Source organism: Pogona vitticeps, chromosome 2 (genome assembly GCF_051106095.1).
Source record: "Pogona vitticeps strain Pit_001003342236 chromosome 2, PviZW2.1, whole genome shotgun sequence".
NCBI lineage: Eukaryota > Metazoa > Chordata > Lepidosauria > Squamata > Agamidae > Pogona > Pogona vitticeps.
The window spans coordinates 258,322,415-258,346,232 of NC_135784.1; the positions used below are offsets into that span (position 1 = coordinate 258,322,415).

The 23,818-nt window shown below is 42.2% G+C and overlaps 1 long non-coding RNA gene across 1 annotated transcript in view; it reads left to right on the forward strand.

Annotated features, from left to right (window-relative positions):
* The first annotated feature begins 3,147 nt into the window (after positions 1–3,147).
* LOC144587019 (uncharacterized) overlaps positions 3,148–23,818 on the forward strand; it is a 30,375-nt gene continuing 9,704 nt past the window's right edge. The window contains exon 1 of the long non-coding RNA XR_013542151.1: positions 3,148–3,655. This is a non-coding gene — a long non-coding RNA (uncharacterized LOC144587019). The remainder of the gene's footprint in view (positions 3,656–23,818) is intronic.

The following is a 23,818-nucleotide window of genomic DNA, read 5'->3' on the forward strand; positions in this document are numbered from 1 at the left end:
ATAGAGGGCGTAAGAAGAGTGAAGTCCATGTCTGTAAGAATTAAAGAGAATTTTTATAAGATTGTTTGGTGATAATACCTCACTCCAGTAAAATTGAATCAAATAAATAAATAAAAATTGCTCTATGTTGTGCTGGAGAGGATGCGAGAAAACTGGTACTTATTTTCATATGTGGTGGGAATGTGAGAGTGTGATGAAGTTTTGGCAAATGGTATTTGGGGAAGTAAGAGAAACAACCAAACGAAATGTAGAAGTATGTCCTAAAATAGCACTTTTATCAATATTTGATAAAGTGGAATATAATTGGGCAACTGCTGAATTAATTTCTAACTTAGTTACAGCTGCTAGATAATTATAGCCAAGTATTGGAAAATAAAACATAATTTTCAATTAAGTGAATGGTACACAGAGGTATGGAATATAGCTATTAATGACAAATTAACATGTAATATTTAAGTAAAGAAAGGAGTGCTTAAAAGGGATACTTTGGCAGAAATGTGGGGAGATTTTATTGATTATGTATTAACAAAGGGCAAGGGAAGAGGACCAGCACAAGAAATGTTAAAATTTTGGAAGGGGGACGTGAATCCTTGAAATAGAGGATAAAGTTTAGTTCTACACTGGTCCTGGTGGGGGGGAGCACTTCGTTTCAATTTTTTGTCTATAATTATTGTGTTTTATTTGTTTGTTGTTCTTTTGTTTATGTTTTAAATAAATAAATAAATAAATAAATAAATAAATAAATAGGGGCGTGGTGGTGCTGCGGGTTAAACTGCAGAAGCCTCTGTACTGCAAGATCAAAAGACCAGCAATCATAAGATTGAATATATGCAACGGAGTGAGCTCCCGTCGCTTGTCCCAGCTCCTGCCAACCTAACAGTTTGAAAGCATGTAATTGCGAGTAAATAAATAGGTACCACCATGGTGGGAAGGTAACAGCGTTCTGTGTCTAGTCGCACTGACAACATGACCATGGAAACTGTCTACGGAGAAATGCTGACTCTACAGCTTGGAGACAGGGATGAGCACCACGCCCTAGAGTCGGACACAACTGGACTAAATGTCAAGTGGAACCTTTACCTAAAATAAATAAATAAAGGTTATTTTTTTAAAAAGAGAGAAATAAACTGGCCAAGGATGATCAGAGAGGAAAGAGCCTGGCTGTGCAAAAAAAATGGAAGAGAGAGGTAGATGGCAGTGGCCCTCAGAAACAACACTACCTGAGACCCTAACACTTGGGAATGCTTGGAAGCAGGATTCGACAGGTCTACACCAAGGGCATCTGGAGGGAATGGAGTGCCCTTGTTGTCAGTTCCACAAGATGCCACATTCATGGACTACTTCTTGGGGAAGGGATTTGAACTGTTGGACTTTGATGTTTCAAATCCGTTTGAGAAACTAGAAGCTAACTCTTTTGTCACACTGTTGTGTGAGGAAGAGAAGTTATACATACTCCTGTCACTGTTAAACGTTTTCTAGATGCACCTATAATAAATCTTGTTGGTACAATTCATAGTCAAGTGTTGTGTGTTGCCAGGCTAGACAAAGGGAAAAAACCCTTCTCAACGTAACAAACCCTCACAGGGTCCTAAGTTCAATCTTTGGTGTCTCTATTAAGGGTTGATGAGAGAAGTCTCAACCTGAAATCTGAGTGACCTGCTTCCAATCAGCATAGAAAAACAGTACTTGACCTATGCAAATCAGTAGGCTGAATTAATATGAGGTACTGTAGATTCTTCGGTAGATTCTGAGTCAAACATCACCTTGGAATGCCCCATCTCTGTCTCAGGGGCCCAAACAAGTGGGCATGACTCAGCTAGAACTGACTCCTTTACAGATTTTAAGAACAGCTACTGAAAAATGAAATAATACAGCAATTCTGTACACAGTCTCTGTGGCCGGCATCTTCAGAGGACACCAGAGCACAGAGTGCTGTCCTCTGAAGATGCCGGCCACAGAGACTGGCGAAACGTTAGGAAGAACAACCTTCAGAACACGGCCAAAGAGCCCGAAAAACCCACAACAACCATTAGATCCCGGGCGTGAAAGCCTTCGCGAATAAATTCTGTACACCTTTATTCAGAAGGGAGCCCTATCGGGATGAGTATGTCTGGGACTGCTATGCTCAGAACTCCCATTTTACTGAACCATGAAAGGATTTCCAGAAATAGTTTCTTCCTGCCCGAACTCCTCAAGCCCCTTAGAAACTGGATTCATTTCCATAGTGGGGCTCAGGCAGACTCAATTTCATTACCTGCCCAGTGATGATGAGTGAGCCCTCCTCCCAGTAGTGTACTCCTTGGTCCTGAAGTTGTTTTTCATGGTGAGATTCATCCTGGCACCCTTCCTTGGCCCACTCTTGTTAAATGTCCCGTCTTTCTAAGGGCGGATCCAAGACATTTGCTGGCTGAGATGGTACAGAAAGTAGACCTATCCTCCCACCTAAATCAACAAGCGCATGCTTCAGTTAACAGAAAATTACAGATTTAATCCCAAATGTTCCTGGGGCGGGGCGGGGCTGGGAAACAGCCCCGTCTAAAGCCTTGGAGAGCGGCTGGCAGTCGGTGTCAACAGTCCCGGGCCGAACGGACCAGCGATTAGATTCGCTACACAGGAAGGCAGCTTTCTGAGTTTGTGAGGTGCCTTCTTTCTTGGATGTTTCTAAAGAGAGGTTGGATGGCTGTCCGCTAGGGGTGCTTTAGCATTTAGGATTCCTACATCGCTAGGATTCGGTTTAGACCCAGTGGTCCCCAACCTTGGCCCTCCAGATGTTCTTGGACTTCAACTCCCAGAAATCCTGACCAGCAGAGGTGGTGGTGAAGGCTTTTGGGAGTTGTAGTCCAAGAACATCTGGAGGGCCAAGGTTGGGGACCACTTTAGACAACCCAAGAGATCCCTTCCAACTCGATAAGGCTCTGATGGCAAGTTATTCTGGCATACGAACTAGCCAGTGCTATATAGCTGCCTTTCTCTTTCCTGTTGCCTGAGGTCCGGCTATTCCGCAGCATGGCGGGGCTGGCCCTGCCTGGTCTGTGTCTTTTCAATTCGCTGCTGCCAAACCACACACACACCCGTGACCTACAAGCGGCCTCCCGGAAACCAAAGCCAAGGGGCGCCGTTTCGAAGCGCTGCGCTTTTGCAGGCACGCGGCAAGAAAGGGGAACGCGGCGTTGGTGCGCGTCGTCGGCGCAGCCGCGGAAGGAGGAGAATTCGCGGGAAAGGCAAACGGGCAAGCGGCCGAAGGAGCCTCCTGCCATTCCCAGTTTTTTTACTCTCGGGGTGACGGGAGCTTTAGTCATCCGATTCGGCTGGAATCGGGGGCTTGCCCCTTGGTGGGCAGCATCCTTTGATTGGGTCCCGGAGTCGTTACGCGGCCGATAAGAATGCGGTGACTCCTTCCTTGCGCAGAATCTGCTGTTGTTTCCTTTCCCCTCTGTCTGAGTCACCAGTTCTGAAGATAAAGTGAATCCGGAGATTCGTGACCGGGAGCGAGTCGGGACAGGCTGGGAAAAATCCTGCTTGGAAAAAGGTGTTCTTTTCAGAGAAAGCGGCTTTCCTTAGCAGGGTCGCGTTGGCGCGACTTGAATGTGTCCCCTTCGTACGACGCCCAAAACATTTGCTAAAGGGAAAAATCATACCTAGGGTCACTTCCCAGGTAGGTTTTCTGAGGAGCGTGGGTTGTGTGTGTGAGAGAAGACCTGCTTTTGTGTGGTTGTCATATGGCTTTTATGTAGTGATCCAACAGGGTTTTTTAAGTATGTGACATGTTTGCCTGTTTTACCATTGCCTCAAGTTTCCATGACCCAGTGGGGATTTGAACCCAGGTCTCCTGAACCGGTCCCTCACTCTTACCCATTACAGCCCAACGGCTTTACAGCAAGTTGTGGAGGGACTGGGAAATGGCAAAGCAAAGGTTTAACTGGTGCGAGTACCTCCCACGCTTCCATTGCTTCCCACTGCGGGAGCCATTTATTTATTTAACTTATATACTGCACACACTACTCAAAGGTCTCTGGGCGGCTTAAAACAATTTATATACAGTAAAAAGATAAAACAATTAAAATACAATTAAAATATATCCTCCAAAAATTGCCATCAGGACCCACAGTTGATATTATTTCAATTAAAAGCCTTCTGGAACAGGAAGATTTTGACCTGGCGCCGAAATGTCATCAGTGTCAGTGCCAGACGAATCTCACTCGGGAGGGCATTCCATAGTCTAGGGGTAGCTGCCGAAAAGGCCCTTTGTCTACAAGCCGTCCCTCTTACCTCCTTGAGGGACGGCTCTTTCAAAAGGGCCCCCTGGCTAGATCTTAACTGCTGGGTAGGTTCATATGGAAGGAGGTGGTCCTTCAGGTATCCCGGGCCCAAGCCGTTTAGGGCTTTATACATCAAAACAAGCACTTTGAATTGGGCCCGGGCAGCAACTGGTAGCCAATGTGATTTAAACAGAATTGGCTTGATGTGTCCCCTAGCGGCCCCACCACTCACCAGCCACACAGCTCAATACTGGACCAGTTGCAGTTGCCAGACTGTCTTCAAAGGCAGCCCCACATAGAGCGCATTGCAGTAATCTATACAAGATGTTACCAGTGTGTGTGTAACTGTCACGAGGCTCCGCTCATCCAGGTAGGGCCGTAGCTGGTACGATTTCCGCAGCTGAAAGAAGGCTGCCAAGTCCACTTGGATTTCCAGAGTTAGACTGGAAGCAGCCCCCCCCCCCAGGCTGCGGACCCTGTCCCTTAGGGGGAGTGTAACCCCATTCAGGGCAGGGAAATGGCCCTCCAGCCTGTCTGGCGAATCACCAGTTAATTTATTGTGAACTGTTCCTGTTAACAAAACAAACAAACAAACAAAAACCAAACAAAACAACCCCATTACACAGTATGGTGAGATATTACAAATGTTTTTACACTCACATATGTAAAATAATCTGCTGTATATTTGAAATTTTGTACGTTCACATTTAAATTAAAAATCAGGCACACAAGGCAAGCAGGTATATACATTTTTGGAGGTATGCCTTCTTGTCTCCTGTGCCTGATTTTTTGTTTTTATTTGAACTTGCAAAATTTTAAATGAACAATATACTCTCTGATCTACACTTCCAGAAGTGAATTCTGAAACCGAGAACCTCTAAGCTTGTTGAGCAGCCTCAGTGTTTGAACTTGCTTTAAACAAGGACACCTGCCCCTTACATTTGCCTGCAGACTTTGGGATTTTGATGTTTCCCACAGCTCTGTAATGCCCAGCCTGATGTAGACTCCTGTGCTTGCCTGCATCCTTGCTTTGAAAGATGGATGCATGTACAGTGCATGTGCATAAGCCTCCTTCCATACACACATTGCCTTTCCTGGAAATGGGGAGTTAATTTAATTGAAATTAAAGGATCACTCCTCATTCAGCTATACTACCAAACAGCTCTGCAGAAGACTGGGAGGAAATCTTAGACAATCATATGTCTGACAAGTAAATTAGTCAAATCACATTAATTACCTCACTTCTGAAACTTAGAATTTTGGTGTCTCTCACTTAGAAGATATTTTTCTTGCCAGGCAGGAATCGCTGATGGAAAGCAAAGGAATTCTTATAAAGAGCTTCATGGCACAGTAGTTAAACTGCAGTACTGCAGTCAAGCCTCTACTTACAATCTAAATTCAATCCCAACAGACTCTGGTAGCCTGCTCAAGATACCCAGTTTGCTGCCGAAGGGGGGAATGTGTGGCCTGAATGATTAAATTACAGTCAATCCAGAGAGTGTTTTAAGTGCTATGGGACAGTATATAAGCAGCACACTTTACTTTGCTCTATAGTAAAGCAAATTGTTCCAGGGAAGAGTATCTAATAGAGTAGGCTCTGGTCCATGAAGTAATAAATCTCTAAGATATCAAAGGAAAATTTGTTGAATCATTTCTTTCTACAAATGGGAGCATTCCAAGCGTCTCCTGGTCCTAACAGAAAAATGTGGCTAGAACTGCTATGTTTTTCATTGTGTAAATCCATCTAGTAGGAGCAGGTATACAGACACAGGAACCAACATTCATTCATTCATTCATTCATTCATTCATTCATTCATTCATTCATTCATTCATTCATTCATTCATTCATTCATTCATTTATTTATTTATTTTGAAATTTCATTTATAGCCCACTTTCTGTCTTTGTGGGGTCCAAGGCAGCTTACAGAATGGTGGAGGAGGAAATGACAGATGCACAAATTAAAGCATTAAGACCATTAAAGCATTAAGAACATTATTATATATATATAAGAATATGCCCACCAAATGAGTGGGAATTTGGTGAGTCAACTTGTCTCTAAATTCTCTTGATTCAAATGGGCCTATTATAGTTGTTATTTAAATGCCAAACTAAGAGCCTCTCTGCACTGGCAAATATTTATGGTATATGAAATGCTTGTCTAGGGCATGCATTCTGTTTAGCAAGATTCAGAATCCTACAGGCTCAGGGGAAAGAGCAGCCCAGGAGACCAGCTAAAACTGGGTTTGCCATGGCATGGTGGCTGCCCAGTGCCCTGAAGGCTGGTGTTGCCTCTACCACCACAGTTCTAGTGATGGGGTGGCGGTGGTGACTGGCTTCCTACCTCCACTCATTAGTTGTTGAGTGAAGGGGACCATCTGAGAGGTGGGGGAAAAGGAGGTTTATCTCCTTCTGTCTCCCCAGCCTTCGTCCCAATGTTCTACCTTCAAGTTACTGCTGTTGCTGCTGTCTTCTTATTCACGAATAAACTGGGTAAATTTTTTCAAGCGGAAACCAGATCAACCTTGCTTTGAATGGATCTGCATCACAGGAGAAGAGGACCCACTTTGGGTTGTTTGGCACATCACTCTCTCCCACACCTCTGTAGACCTTTTGTAGCCCCATCCATTTGGCCAGTCTGGACAGGGCCTAAGTCACAACTAGAGTTGTGAACCAATGGAATTTACGGAGGAGTTGATTCACAGAATCCCCACTCATTTGATGGACATGCTATAATGTGATTTACTGCACTAAGCAGCAGGATTTCAGCCAGTGAGTTTCGGGAAACATAATGTACAGCATCCCCATTACAAACTCCTTTCTCTGAAATCTGAATGGTGGCTAAAAGTTTTCCTCGAGAGAATGGCTTTTGTCTGCCAGTGGAAGGACTGCAGGGAGGAGACCAATAAAATGTCCTATAGAAAGGTTGTTCCAGAGCTTAGGAGCAGCCATTGAAGAGGCCTTTATTTAAGTTCTTATCAAATGTGCCAATTAAGGTGGTGAAATTACAGTCCTTCAAAGAGCTGAGCTAAAACCCAGAGCCGTAGCTGGCCATGTTGGCACTTGACTCAAAATACACCCCCAAATCAGTTCTGTAATCTATGATGTAAGCATAGTAATTACAGCAATGAACAACTGACCAGCATCTCCCCTCCACCACAAATTAACAGCACTGTTACAAAAACACTATATACAGACATATACATGTATGCACACAACACTGCTTAGCATTAATGCAATAAATCAATTTTATGGTCGTTTTGCCCAGAGGCTCAGTTTAGCAAGCTCAGGGTAGGGAATATTTACCTACTGACAAGGAAAATCTGTTCTATTGACAATACAGGCACCTGGCTGTTTGGAAGTTGCCTTCAACTGGCCTGAGCCAGAGGCCTGGTCTACCAATCTCGGATAGAGTGGCCCTCCAACAGAGAGGCACATCTAGCCATGATCCAAGTAGACCAACCTTATGTCTAGATGCTTATTGGCTGCTTGTCCATGGAGGGGCCTACTCCATTGATCTCCAAGTATACATTCCTCTGACAGGGAGATTCTGGCTGCCTATGATCCAAGTAGACAAGCTGGTGTGGACATGTATGTAGGCTAGGGGCTGAGTTTATCAAGCCTCAGGTAGACATTATCTCTGGTGCCCCAGCAAGACCTGGTCTACCAATCATCTGCCTTGTGTCCCTTGATGGCCTGCCAAAGCTGTTTGCCATGGAGGCCATCAGGCCAATCAGGAAGGCCACACCCTCTAACCTGGGCACCTGTTACCCCATCCCAGTTACGGCTCTACTAAAATCTTGCAGTGGGGGAGCTCACTGCAGTTCTTCAAATAGCCTATAATTAAGCAGTACAGCGTTTTACAGCTCATAATGATCACTTTGAATTAGGTCTGGAAATGACTGGACCTGCCTGAGGGTTATAAGTTCTTTGTAAATGGCCTTGTTTAGCCATCTGGCTGCAGCACTTTGGAACAGCTGACATTTCTCAACACTCTTCAAAGGAAGCCTCACATGGCGCATGATACAGTCATCGTTGTGAGGGGTTTCCGAAAAAGCAGACAGCAACAGGGGTGGGGCTGGTCATTACCAGGACTGTAGTAGGAAGCAGAAGAATGTAACATCTGAGGAAATTCCTTTGGGAGGAACTCTTCCCAGACTGGGGAACTACTTGAGTGGTTTCTTTACAGCACTAGCCACCCTGGTTGAGGGATTTTGGAAGTTGTAGTCTAAAAAGGTAATGTTTCCAAAATCTGAGATAATCTGTAAATTATATCTGCTTAGAGATGATAAATGATCCCTGTAAAGTTTACAGAATAAGAATACGTATCCCCTTTACCACCAATTTTGCTTTGAGAAAACAAACTGTGTGTGTTAAAAACTAAAAAGAAACTACACACTGTGTATAGGAATGATCGGGATGAAGGTGCGATCCTGATCTACCAGAGACGGACAGCTTTTACAGATCTGGGTTCTGCATGCACCTGTGCCGTCCCTGTACTATGGAGGGCTGCACTTATTCTGGCATGCTTGGGAGATGGCCATGCTTACTTTTACCTTAACACACAAAAGAAGAGGTTAGGAACAGATCCTGAGGAGAACAATCCGCTGGGTTAAAGAAACTAGCCCTGTGAAGATGGAATATGCCTACTGGGAACAGAATAGATTGCTTGGTGACGTTGAGTGGGTGCAGTGGAGAAAGGACAGAATGTAAGGAAGTATCTTGAATTTTTATTTGTTTATTTATTTATTTATTTTGTTTTGTTTTGTTTTGTTTTGTTTTATTTATATCCCGTCCATCTAGACCGAAGTCTACTCTCAGCACCCATGAAAGGGGACATGGGGTGTGCTGGTTGGCTGGCTGGTACCCTCAAAGGGGAACATTCCTCTTGGCAGCATTTTGTTACAGGTCCCATTTCTAAATCAACACTCGTTCTTAATAGATCAGTCGTCTATTAATTTAGCAAGTTTTCTCTTTAAACCTATCTTAACTTTTCCAAGTTGACCCTATTTCAAAATAGCAAATTCTGGAAGTTTATTATACTTGTGGCAACAAAAGTACTTACTGGTTACATGAAGAATCAGCTTCAAGGCTCTCCTCATAGCAGGATGGCTTCAGTAGTATAATGGTTTTCCGTAAAGAAAAGTTGCATGAAGCTGCAGGGGTAAAGTCTGGGTTCCGAGCTGTTCCTTAAGGAAGATTCAGATCATCAGAGCTGTAAGAGCTGGGCATCTCTGTTTTCTTACTGTTCACCATTCAACATTGCACTTCCAGTGGTCAACTAGGAATTCTTCTCCTGCCCCAGGATCATTAGCTGCAACTCCGGTAAGTGGAAATAGTAATTCTTGCAAATCTACTCAGCAATGAGTGGGTGGGAATGGGAAATAAGAGTCAGTATTTCATAGCTGTGTTGACAAATCAACTGTCCACTTAGATACTTCATAGTGATAAGTCCTCTTTTTACAGAGATAAATTAATGATGCCACTTGTATAGAGCAGAAGGTCAGGGATTCTGTTTATATTTTTAAAAAGAAAGTAAAGGAATATTTAACCTAACTAACCTAGCTGAATAAGTGGGCCCACAAGCAAATCAAGCCTGAACTATCTCAGGAGGCAAAAATTAAACTGAAGCTGTCATATTGGGCACCTCATGAGAAGGCAAGATTCTCTGAGAAAGACAACAATCATGGGAAAGATTGAAGGCAGCAGGCAAATAATAAGACCAAATACGAGATGGCTTAATTCCCTAAAGGAAGCCACAGACTTGAGTTTACAAGAGCTGAGCAGGGCTGTTGAGGACAGGACATGTTGGAAGTCACTCATTCATAGAGTAGCCATAGGTCCCAGGAAACATGATGGCACATAACAATAATAACTAACAAATACACTTTTTTCTTCATCTCTACACAGTATACTAGATGATTAGCATAAATCACTCCTTTATCAGTCTCACATGTTACTGTCCTCCATATATATTTTTTCCTATTTTAATCCAAAGGAGTAGGTGTAGTGGATGTGGGTCCATGAAGGAAGTGCTTGTTGAATGGTAGATTAATCCTTTAATCTCTGGACATTATCTAGCTGTAAACCACCCTTCCCTGAACAGCATCCTGGACATACTGTCAGTCTAATGGTTGACCCCACTCCAAGACATATTGCACCACTCCCATAGAACATCTAGATCCGTTTCCAAAATTCACAGTAAACAAGGTCAGAGAGGCACAAGCTCTTTCAGATGCTTCTCCCCACCCTGAAAAATTGAATATCAAATGCAGTAAGTAACAACTTGCTGTCCTTTTTGTAATACCAAAAATCTGCTGTCCGAGATGGCCTGATGGTGGGGCCAAGCCTGCTTGAGAGGGTGTCTCCGAGGAGCAAGGAGCATCGTTACTGGGAGTTATAGTTAAAAAACAAAAACAAACTATAGGAAGTGGACTTGTCCACAAAAGCTCATTTTTAAACAAAGCAGTGAGTCCTGAAGTTGCCATATTGTTGTCTCCTTTATTTTTTCTTTTTTTTTTGTTTTTGCCTGATATAATTTTAAAAAGTAATTTTTCCCAAGTTGTAAAAGTGTCTGTGATCATAATATAATAACATTTTTCAAAGACTTGAAAGGTAGTCAGTCATATAGAGGAGTGGCAGGATTTGTTCTCGATCATCCCAGAGCGCAAGACACATAATAATGGACTCAAGCTACAAGAAGCCAGATTTAGGCTGAAGAACTTCATAAGTGGTATTAGAGCAGTATGGCAATGGAATCAATTACCAAGGGAGCGGGGGTTGCTCCTACTGTGGAGGCATTCAAGAGGAAATTGGACAGCCATCCTGCATTGAGCAAGGGGTTGGATCCAATGGCCTTATAGGCCTCTTCCAACTCAGTTATTATGTGATTCTATTATTCTATAATCTCCCATTCCAGTTTAGGACTTGCAATGGAATATTATGCTTGTTTTGCTCTTAAGTGTCTGGACTTGCTCTTGAAGGGCCAAAGTGCTCATAAATAGCCAGGGTTCTTGGCTGCTCAAGAGACCTCCATGAGAACTGGAGCAAACACTCACAATACTGGGCACAGCAGAGGTGGCTGGAATTATATGACTTTGGACTGGGATGAAATATGCAGCCTCTTTGACTCTTTTGCCATGGAAGCCATATAAATACAAATAATGAGTGAATAGGTTGACGGGACAGTAACACCTATACTGTATCACACTTAGGAATGTGTGAAGAAGTGTACGTGACTTTGCATTCAGAAGGCAATTGATTTCTTTCCAGTGATAACAGCAGAATGCCATATTGTTAAAGAGACACATACTAGGCTTTACCTGATCTACAGAGAGCAAGATTCAGAAGCTCAGTTTCCCTTCACAGGCGAGGCATGGGCCAAGATGAAACGCATGCGCGCACACACACTCTGCCATTATAAGCTACTTACTTTTTGCACAGTTGTATTAGATTGTAAAGGAACAGTGTGACATTGCAGTAGCATTAGGGATATCCAGTATTCAGTCACCTCATCAAAGTACCTCCCAAAATAAAAGCTATAATGTCTCTATGGATAAATTAGTTTAATCTATACAGTACATTGAAATAGTAAATAAAGCAATTATAGGTTCAGACTTGTCATGTTATTTTATTAATTCCTTCCCCGACTCCATTAATTCCGTACCAGAATAGAATTCTACAGAGTCGGCATGTATATAGCAGTTAGTCTTTAAGGAGCCATAACAATTTTTTTGCTTTTGTTTTGTTTTCTGTTTTTTGTTGATATGCATGCACAGACTAATGTGGCTACATATTCCAAAACTACACCTATAAAACTCACTAGATTTAGCCAAGTAGAGTACAGAGCTATCAACCTTGTGAAGAGACCTGCACAGGTACAGACACCAGCCTCTACACCAAATGCAAAGAAGACTTCATCCCCAAGAGACCTCTCTCTAGTCAACAACAACCAACCAACCAACCAACCAACCAACCAAAAAAACCCCTTTACCTTCCACATACCCCACTGACCACAGTGGAAGATTATGCAACAGCCTCTCCAAAAAACCTACTGAACCACCTGATCAGCACCCTATACAGCAAGCAAAGGGAAATCTAGAAGCATATTGGAGACCTTGAACCACACCTAGACAACCAGCCCTCTGCTCTGGATACTGCCCAAATATTCTCCACCATGAGAAGAAACATCTATGATGCACAAGTTACTTGCCCAGGGGAAAAGAAACAAATTATCTAATTTACTCCATAAAGGCTTGGTCCACAATGGGAACACTGCAGACTTACACAACAGCTTCGTGAATCCATTCAACCACACAAGGAGCCAAACATAAGAATCAGTCCTCTCCTGGGGCCTGTCCTTTTGTCCCATCAAACCCACCCAGATGATACAACTCTGTGATGACCTAGAGGCCTTTTTCCCCCATAGACTGCAACTAAAAAATATTTCCACAACCTTGACAACCAGGATGACAACACACACATTGTGCCTTACTCTCTAAAACATGAGTAAGAAGTATTCCAACAACCTGACGAGGAACCGTATACCAACCCATAACCACCTTCCTTCCAACATCACAGAAAGAAGAACTTGAGAGGGGCAGAACAAAGAATTGGACTTCTGTATTGAGTGCTTTCTGAGATGAGATCATCAACAAGGGGCCATCTCAGTATACAATCTCACCCAGACAGAGCAGGGTGCTACAGTATATGCAGCCTCAAAAACAATCCCAAGATTGTCATCCAAGAGGCAGATAAGGGCGGCACTGTGATTGTCATGGATCTATTGAGCTATACACAGGAAGCTGAGACACTAGTATCCAGCTCTAGATTTTAATAGCTCCTAACTACAGATCCAGCTTCCAAATGTCAAAACGAATTACAAACCCTTATGACAAACTTTCCTGAAAATATACTTTCCTGAAAACTTGCCATCTTCTACCTGCTGCCAAAAATACACAAACCAGGGAATCCTAGTAGGCCCATTGAATTAAGCATTAATATAGTCACTGTTGGGGGATCTGGGTATGTCGAGTCCATCCTCAGATTACAGTGGTGCCTTGCAAGACAATGTTAATTCATTCCGCGAAAAACGCTGTCTTGCGAAAAAATCGTCTTGCGAAACGCGGTTCCCCATTGGAATGCATTGAAATCTATTTAATGCGTTCCAATGGGGAAAATTTGTCATCTTGCGAAAATCGTCCATAGGAAAACATCATCTTGTGAAGCGCAACAGCGATCGCAAGAACTAATAGTTTTGCGGATTAATCATCCCGTGAGGCAATTGTCTTGCGAGGCACCACTGTACTGTATATACAGTGGGGTCTCTACTTAAGAACTTAATCCGTATTGGAAGGTGGTTCTCAAGTTGAAAAGTTCTTATGTTGAATCTGCATTTCCCATAGGAATGCATTGAAAACCATTTAATCCGTATCTGCTCTTTTCCGTCCATAGAAACTACAGTGGAACCTCTACTTAAGAACTTAATCCGTTTTGGAATGGTGTTCTTAAGTTGAAACGTTCTTAAGTTGAAGCAAAATTTCCCATAGGAATGGACTGAAAACCATTTAATGTGTTCTGGCTGTTTTTTTGTTATGTAGAGGTGCGTTCATACATTGAAACATTAGTTCCCATAGGAACTAATGCAAAGCTGGTTAATACGTACTCTACCACTAGGGGGAGAATTTTTTTTTAACCTAAGATGGCCTAAAGTTAAAAAAAGAGCAGGGAAGGGTTTTTTTCTGTTCTTATCTTGGATTTGTGTTCTCAAGTAGAAGCAAAATTTAGCAAATGGAGCTGTTCTTAAGTTGAATTGTTCTTAAGTAGGGACGTTCTTAAGTAGAGACCCCACTGTATATGTTACCAATGTACCAATGGCTATTTAAGAGGAACCATAGATTTTCCAAGGAAACTTTACTCCACTCAGGACAACACTACCCTAGCTATGATGGATGTAGAAGCTGTCTACACCAACATCCCACACAGAGATAGATTACAGGCTTTCAGGAACACAATTCAAAATAAGGATGTAGTACACATAGTACCACCCCCTACAACTTAATATTCATAGACAACTATTTTGATAAAACTCATCTTCAGATCAATGGAACTGCATGGCTCCACAATATGTTAATATATTTATGACTTGACAGAACACATTCTTGTGTACCCCAAAACGACTCTATTTGAGATATACTGATGACATTTTTTTTCATCTGGACCCATGGAAAGGAATCCCTAGAAAAATTCCGCCAGTATTTCAATGACTTCCATCCAAACATGAACTTTAGCCAGGACCAATCCACACAACAGGTACATTTTTGATGCCACTGTGAAACTACAACATGGACATGTTAGCACTAAGCTGTATCAAAAACGTACTAATTGATATACCTATCTAAATGTCCCCAGCTTCCGTCCTGAGTATACCACTAAATCTATCATTTATAGCCAAGCCCTCAGGTAGAATCAAATATTCTCAGACTCACAAGAAAGAGACACCAAACTCAAGGATCTGAAAAACACATTTCTCACATTACTATACCCATCAAAGTATACCCAGAAACTTTAAGTATACCCAGAAACAGGGACGTGGTGGTGCTGCAGGCTAAACCGCAGAAGCCTGTGCTGCAGGGTCAGAAGACCAAGCAGTCATAAGATCGAATCCACATGACGGAGTGAGTTCCCGTCGCTTGTCCCAGCTCCCGCCAACCTAGCGGTTCGAAAGCATGCAAATGCAAGTAGATAAATAGGGAACACTTTGGTGGGAAGGTAACAGCGTTCCGTGTCTAAGTCGCACTGGCCATGTGACCACGGAAGATTGTCTTCGGACAAAACGCTGACTCTATGGCTTGGAAACGGGGATGAGCACTGCCCCCTAGAGTCGAACACGACTGGACAAAAATTGTCAAGGGGAACCTTTACCTTTATACCCAGAAACAATCTACTAAAAGAAAATGACGAAACACTGTTAGTTGTCACTTTAAGCCCTCAAATGAGACCATCACATTCATAATCTCCAACATATCCTTGACAATAATATTTCAGTCCCCCAAGCAATTGGTGGCAGGCCTATACTTGCTTACAGAGAACCCCACCATCTCAAGCAACTATTGACATTTAGTGAGGTACACAACACTGATATAATGATGGGGACTATACGCTGCTACAAAGTCAGATGCCAGCTTTGCCACCACATTTACTCTGACAAGACTATCATAGGTGTCAACAACGTTATGCACAACATCAACAGTACTTTTACTTGTTCCTTTGCCGATGCCATATTTTGCCAACAATGCGACTCTGCACTCTACATAGGACAAACATGACAATCGCTACACAAAATAATTAATGGACATAAATCAGACACCAGATATCACAATGCAAGAAGCTAGTCTATTTCAGTCTGCCAGGACACTCTTCACAAGATATGAATGTTTCTATTCTGGAGAAGAAAAAATGCAGAACAAAAATCCAGGGGAAAAAAACCAGAAATAAAATGTATATACACTCTGGACACTCATCTCAATAGATTAAATATTAGCCAAGGTTTATTTTATTTTATTTTATTTTATTTTATTTTATTTTATTTTATTTTATTTTATTTTAATTTATTTATTTATTTATTTATTTATTTATTTATTTATTTATTTATTTATTTATTTATATGCCGCCCATCTAGACATAGTCTACTCTGGGTTTTTTAGGCTTTTATCAAATGTGATAGAATTTTGTTATATACTGTTATATTCCTTTTAGACTTTTACCAAATGTGATAGAATTTTGTTATATACTGTTATATTCCTTGGATTCCGAAGTGGCAGAGGAACTCGAGACCAAATTGCTAACATGTGCTAGATTATGGAGAAAGCCAGAGAGTTCCAGAAAAATATTTACTTCTGCTTCATTGACTATGCAAAAGCCTTTGACTGTGTGGACCACAGCAAACTATGGCAAGTCCTTAAAGAAATGGGAGTGCCTGACCACCTTATCCGTCTCCTGAGAAACCTATATGTGGGACAGGAAGCAACAGTTAGAACTGGACATGGAACAACTGAGTGGTTCAAAATTGGGAAAGGAGTACGACAAGGCTGTATATTGTCCCCCGGCTTATTTAACCTATATGCAGAATACATCATGCGGAAGGCTGGACTGGAGGAATCCCAAACTGGAATTAAGATTGCCGGAAGAAATATCAACAACCTCCGATATGCAGATGATACCACTCTGATGGCAGAAAATGAGGAGGAATTAAAGAACCTTGTAATGAGAGTGAAAGAGGAGAGTGCAAAAAACGGTCTGAAACTCAACATCAAAAAGACTAAGATCATGGCCAGTGGTCCCATCACCTCCTGGGAAATAGAAGGGGAAGATATGGAGGCAGTGACAGATTTTACTTTCTTGGGCTCCATGATCACTGCAGATGGAGACAGCAGCCATGAAATTAAAAGACGCCTGCTTCTTGGGAGGAAAGCGATGACAAACCTTGACAGCATCTTAAAAAGCAGAGACATCACCTTGCCAACAAAAGTCCGAATAGTCAAAGCTATGGTTTTTCCAGTAGTGATGTACGGGAGTGAGAGCTGGACCATAAAGAAAGCAGACCGCCGAAGAATTGATGCCTTTGAATTGTGGTGCTGGAGGAGGCTCTTGAGAGTCCCCTGGACTGCAAGGAGAACAAACCTATCAATTCTAGAGGAAATCAACCCTGAGTGTTCACTGGAAGGACAGATCCTGAAGCTGAGGCTCCAATACTTTGGCCATCTCATGAGAAGAGAAGACTCCTTGGAAAAGACCCTGATGTTAGGAAAGTGTGAAGGCAAGAGGAGAAGGGGACGACAGAGGGTGAGATGGCTGGACAGTGTCTGCGAAGCAACCAACATGAAATTGACACAAGTACGGGAGGCAGTGGAAGATAGGAGGGCCTGGCGTGCTCTGGTCCATGGGGTCACGAAGAGTTGGGCACGACTAAACGACTAGACGATGACGTTATATTCCTACCCAGCTAAACAGACCAACCTTTTCAGAACAAATATCAAAGGTAAAGTCTATCATTCTCTACATTATCAGATGTTGTTCCTTTAATCATTGCTGCTGTTTACAGAACCAGGCTTCAAAAGTACTGAATACAAAGAGCAGTCTTAAATCATGACTAGGTGTGAAATGCAACCAAACACTGCTGTCCCTTTATCTTAGAGCACGAATGCTTGACCATGCAGTATCTGTATTCTGACTCTTATGTCTGATAAAATAGGCAAGTTTTGTGAAAGCTTACATTAAAATATGGCAGTTAGTATTTCAGGTTCCACAGTGTTTTGTTTTTGTTTTTTTGCTGTTTTGCTTTTGTTTTGTGTTTCTTGTTAATAATCTCTCCCATATTCTCACTGCACAGGAGTGCAACTATGTTATTGTGCAGCAGAGCAAATCAGCATTCTACATGGCAATTCTAAAAATGAGGGAAGCCCAAACAAAATCCTATGGCTTTGAAACTACACTTTGGATCTGCACCAAATTTGGCACAGATGTGGCAAACAGTATATCCTTCCTCCACATCAAATTTGGCAAAGGTTGGGCAAAGGGTTTTTGAATTATGTTTTTTAAAAGTAAAACTGTTTCCCCCATGGAGAAATGAGCTACTCAAAATGTCCCCAGTTGTAAAATAGTTCATACAAATTAAAAAGACCAGTCTTGCTCATCTTGAAAGAGAAATGTTTGTCCCACCTGCTTTTTATTTGGAAAGAATCCAAGCTGCAGGGGCTGAAATATTGACATTCCAAAAATACTTTTTAGAAGGGAAAGATCTGTGACTTTATTAAAAGCCGGATTACCAGTAAGAGCATTCCAAAGTAGATACAATGTTGCAGCTTTCTGGGCCAGGAAGGGAGATGCTTGGGGGCAATGAAAGATTAAAAAATTAGTCAAAAGGCAAGTTTTCTTTGATGAGTAACAAAAAACAGGCTTGATTTAAAGAAAGTAATGGAGTAACATTCCTCCAGAAAGGAGTATTTGCCATGTATCTCCAGGGAATTAGCTGTAGTGGAATCCTTCCTCGGAGAATTCCTTCAGTGGGGTTCCATGACTAGTGCCTTTATCTCCAAGTAGAGGAATCTTTGGCAGGTGTTCCAGTCCATAAACTAAACCCATTGGGCCCCAGAGGGAAGGAACTGCACTTTCTTCTCCTTCTCTAGAGTGCCACCATTCCTTTAGTCACAGTAAAGCCATATTGCATTCTGTGCACACTCAAAAGCCTCATGGTAGCTATGGTGGAGATTTGGCAAGGCAAAAAGGATTTAGATAAACTGAGGTTTATTTGAAAAAACACCAACCAGACCAAAGAGTCTAACTAAAAACTTTTTTTTAAAGGACAAAATGGAAAAGAGTTGTATTGGGGTTGTGAACAGAACAAGGAAAGTTACATAGGAAAGACTATAGGCAATATAACAGGCAAGACATACTCATGAACTACAGTAACTGCCATGAAATAAAGACCCTATTGACGGTCTAAGAATCTTCCTTTGTTCATTAGATCTGGTTCATAATCATGCCCGTTGCATGCTTTTTCCTGTTTCTCTCCATCTTTTCTTCTCCATTCTCTAATCTCCTTTCTCTAACTCCTTAAATCGACCCCCTGAAATTTTTGTTCCTCTGATCAAAGTGTTTCAGGTATGAGTACAACAACATGCATCTAGTTTGGGAAGCCCTTTGAACTGTATAGATACCTTAGGCCACTGCAGGCAGTTTCCTTTCTAGGTTTTTTTTTTTATTGTGGCAAGATTAAAGTCAGCATATCACAGAGATGGGACTCCAGATTCACTAGTTTGATGTTTCTTTTGATCTTGCCAGCTTCGTGTTTCCTGATGGGAAGCTAAAGGTTAATTTCAGTACAATGTTTCACACCTTGCAACACTAGCATGTTAGTTCAAATGACCATATTTTTCAGTTTAAAAGATGCCCTGATGTATAAGATGACCTCTACTATTCGAACCCCAAACCAGAAAATTTGACTGCTGCTTTCCCTGCCACTTCCTAAGCCCCACGGGGCTTAGCAAATGGAGGGGGAAAGCAGCGAGCAAAGCGCAGCAGGATTGCTTTGATCCGTTCCCCCCTCCATTTGTTTTTGTTCTCTCCTCAGCTTACTTCCATGCATAAGACGACAATCAGTTTTTAGTCTAAAGATTTTAGACAAAAGTATAGTCTTATACATGAAAAAATGTGGTATTTCTGTATTATAAAAGCACAGCACTATTGTGTTTGTTGCAACCCTCAGTGCTTTCAGTAAACATTCACCCAGAATTTCTAAGACCAGGTTCCTAACACTATCATTCAAAAAGGATATCTGCCGCAAATCTGGGGCAATCTGAACTTCTGGTCCTATCAATCAGAACCCAATTAATTGATTCTCAGGAGGAGAACTTGTTAACTTCTGGTCAAACAGACAATTGTGCTGGAAAAGGGATTCTGTGCCTGGCTGTAGAAATATTTGAAACTGTATTTTAAAAACAATAGAGAGCATATCCAGAAGCTCAAATTACGATGTCTTGTTTTGTGGCTGGGAATATTCTTACTCGTTAGCAGAACTGAGATGCTATGTCCTGCCATAGTTTCAACCATTTCACTCATCTTTTCACCATACAATTGTCTGGTAATTAGGGGAAAAATAATGTTATATGCCATGAACTCACTCTGATGTGTGGTGACCTATGTTCCTTCTAAGCTGTGAGCATACACACAGAGCTCAATCAGGGCTCTGTACCAGCAGCCGATGTTGCCACCTGTTTAGTTCCAGTTTTGGCTGGAATCCCCCACGCACACATGGTGAGGCTCCTGCACAGTGGGGATGAAAATTAGAGGGAACATTGGTGGTGACTATATGAGTTAATAAGGAACGTGGTGGCACTGCGAGTTAAACTGCAGAAGCCTCTGTGCTGCAAGGTCAGAAGACCTGCAGTCTTAAGATCGAATCCACGTGACAAAGTGCGCTCTTGTCGCTTGTCCCAGCTCCCGCCAACCTAGCAGTTTGAAAGCATGCAAAAATGTGAGCAGATAAATAGGTACCACCTTGGTGGGAAGGTAAATGGCATTCCATGCCTAGTCATGCTGGCCACATGACCATGGAGGATTGTCTTCTGACAAACGCTAGCTCTGTGGGTTGGAAACGGAGATGAGCACCACCCCCTAGAGTCGGACACGACTGACAAATTGTCAAGGACCTTTACCTATATGAGTTAATGACCTCTAAAATGTAATATCATTAACAGTTCTGCTCAGGTCTTGCAAACTAACAGCTGTGGTTTCCTTTATTGATACAATCTGCCTCATATTACATCTTCATCTCTTCCTACTGCTCCCCCCTTTCCAAACAATATTATCTGTTCTGTATTTTCATTACATGTGTGTGGCACGATAGCCTCAATTTTGCTGTTGTGGGTTTTTCGGGCTTCTTGGCCGTGTTCTGAAGTGGTTCTTCCTAACGTTTCGCCAGTCTCTGTGGCCGGCATCTTCAGAGGACGACAAACTGTGCTCAGTTTGCTGTCCTCTGAAGATGCCAGCCACAGAGACTGGCGAAACGTTAGGAAGAAGCACTTTCAGAACACGGCCAAGAAGCCCGAAAAACCCACAACAACCATTAGATCCCGTCCATGAAAGCCTTCGCGAATACAGCCTCAATTTACTCTTTTTTCTTTTCTTCCTCTAATGAGATTTCAGGCTTTACTCGAAGGAGCACCCACTTTTCTGCCTCTCTAGCTGTCTGGTTCTCCTCTAACGCCACATTTCAAATGAGTCAATTTTTGTATCATTTTGTGCAGTCCACAGTCTTTCTTCACTGTCTTTCTTTCACGTAGTATGGATGATTCCAACCTTGGCTTCCAGTGACATCCAGCTCTATTTTTATTATTTCAAAAGATAAGGGGATATATTTTGGGAAACATGCATACAACATGTTTGTAGAGGTTTTGGTCCAGCTTTTCTTCCTCAGCTTCTCTACCCCATGGAAAGTGTGTGGAAATCAGAAGACAGCTTTTTAGTCTGCATTCTGAAGAGTGAGCATAGCAAGATTAATTTCACTGAGAGGTTAGAGGATTTGTATGTTTCTCCATTGTATGTGTTGCACCTACTCACACCTTTGCTTCACCATTTAATTAAGCCCTAAACAGCTAACACATTTTCAAGTCTTACAGATTTTATGCTATCTATACCTGTTTCAGAGTTTTGAATGACACAATGGCTTATTTTGTTTATTACTTTTTAATGACTCAGGAAAAGTATTTACCCAACCCAGAATGTTGCTTCCTTCTTCTCTGTGAAAACCTGTGAACTGTCTTGAGGCAAGAGCCACATAACTACTTGTCATTTTTATATATTTGCAAATTTTAGCTTTCTTCAAGCTAACTTATTTTCACCATTTAAAAACCTTTTTGCAGCTTTTTAAAATCTTGCAGAGGCAAACATTGGCTTTAATCTTGTTGAATCAATGAAAATGACAAAGGAGTTCCCTCACCAATTTCCCACTGATTCAGTGGGCCTACTGTAGTTACAACTTACTACAATAAGCAACATTTTGTCTATTTGGTCAGAATTGAGTTGGATGGAATTTTTTATAATTATTTTTGCCTCAGTCGAAGACGTGAGGGAAATCAGATGGGGGATTTATTACACTCCAGTGAAGCATTTCAGGTTTTGTTTAGGAAAACAAACATCTGCTTCTGTTTTGCTGTGACTCTCTGTGAGCTACATATGCTTTTTATGCTGCTTTTTATCTGACAAGAAATGGCATGATGCACTGTTTCGGGACATTTGGTTTCCCGCCATGCTCTGAGTGTGCTCTGTCCCAGGCTATGATGACGTGCCTTAGACATCCCTAGTGGGTGTTGCCACTGAGAACATGTTTACAGCATGAAAATGAATCAGTAGTTGGATTGAGGTTTTTGAAATCAGGTTAAAGTTACATGGTATTTGAACTGGTGTGTATGTTCTCTTGGGAAAACTTTTAATCTGATTTTTAAGCTGTGCTGCATATAAATTGAGGGGCTACATGGGCTTTTAAACTCTTGAAGTTGAGGCTTTCTCCTGCTCCTGCCTGCCCACCCCCCCCACCAACCACTGACCCCTTCTGCTGTAGTGATGGAAAGGGAGGGCCTGCTGGCTTGTCCCCTTAGAAAGCTTGGCTGCTTCTCTCCCTTTTAAGAAAGTTCCAGCTGTTTCCTGAGATGCAGCGTTTAGGCAAAGAGGCACACAGAGAAAAAGAGAACTGCTAGGGACTGGAAGGAGAAAGAAGCCAGTGGATGGCTCCTGAAAACATTCCGGCTCATTTCAGCTCCAAAGAATACCAACCCAGGATGGACCATGGATGTTTATAAAGAGGCAGGGAAGGGGCTTTGCAGAATGTGATCTGCCCCAAAGCACTGTCAGATCATAATTCCTATTTGTACCCATTGACTACGCCACATAAATCATGGGTGCATGATTTTGCAGTGGTGCAAAAACTTTGATCCAAGGCATGGATCCTGATGATTTTAACATGGGATCTATCCCAAACCACTGTCAAATCATAAGACCCGTTTGTACTCACGGACTACACCACAAAAATCAGGAGTGCATGGCTTTGCAGTGGTGTAAAAATGTTGATCCAGGGCATGGATCTTCATGGAACCATTTGATTTTCATGTAGAATCATCCCCTAGTCTGAGACGTCATGCTGAACCCCCTACATGCTCACAGTGACAGTGTGCACATTGATTAAAACAAAGAAAATGCTGCAATTTGGGCATGTGTTACAAGTGAGGCCATGGCTGTTTTACATGCCACTGTAAATACGCTTTCCCCAGTTTATCACAGACATGTAGTTGCAGCCTAGATGAGATGTCTTCATAGATAGGATTTACTAACTATCCTTTTCTCAGAGCCTTCTGGTTGAATCATAGTCAGGCATACTTGTCTTGCTGTTTCTGTAATCCAGGTATATGGTAAAGATCTTCACATGAAAACATGTGATGGCACTTGGTTGCCTATTGTTATGGCTTGCCAAGATCAACTTTTGATAAAATGTGTGGGGGCACTTGCTTATCTATTGTTATAGCTTGTTAGTTCGCTTCTGCTAAACAGATGCCCCCTGCTCCCTTCCTGCTGCCCCCCTGTCATCTCCCTACCTGGCCCTGCGTCCTCCACCACTGCTGCCCCATCTTTAGAAGCGGTGGCCTGGCTTCCCTTCTGGAGCCAGGCTTACTGTCACTGCACATGCACCCGCCGATCAGCTGACAGGCTGGCACATGCACAGAAACAGCCAGCCTGGCTACCCTTCCAGGAGCTTGGGCCTGCTGTCTCTTCACATGCACACACCTACCAGCTGACAGACTGGCACATGGGCAGAGACAAACAAACACAGGAAACCCCATATAGGAAACTTAGAACATTAGTGTATAATATGCAAAAATATCAACAAAAGTGTATCAACAACTTATATCAAACCGTCAAATAATATACGTTAACAATGTTCTGTCTGATACAAAAGCAGCTAAATAATATTTATTTATTTATTTATTTATTTATTTATTTATTTATTTAT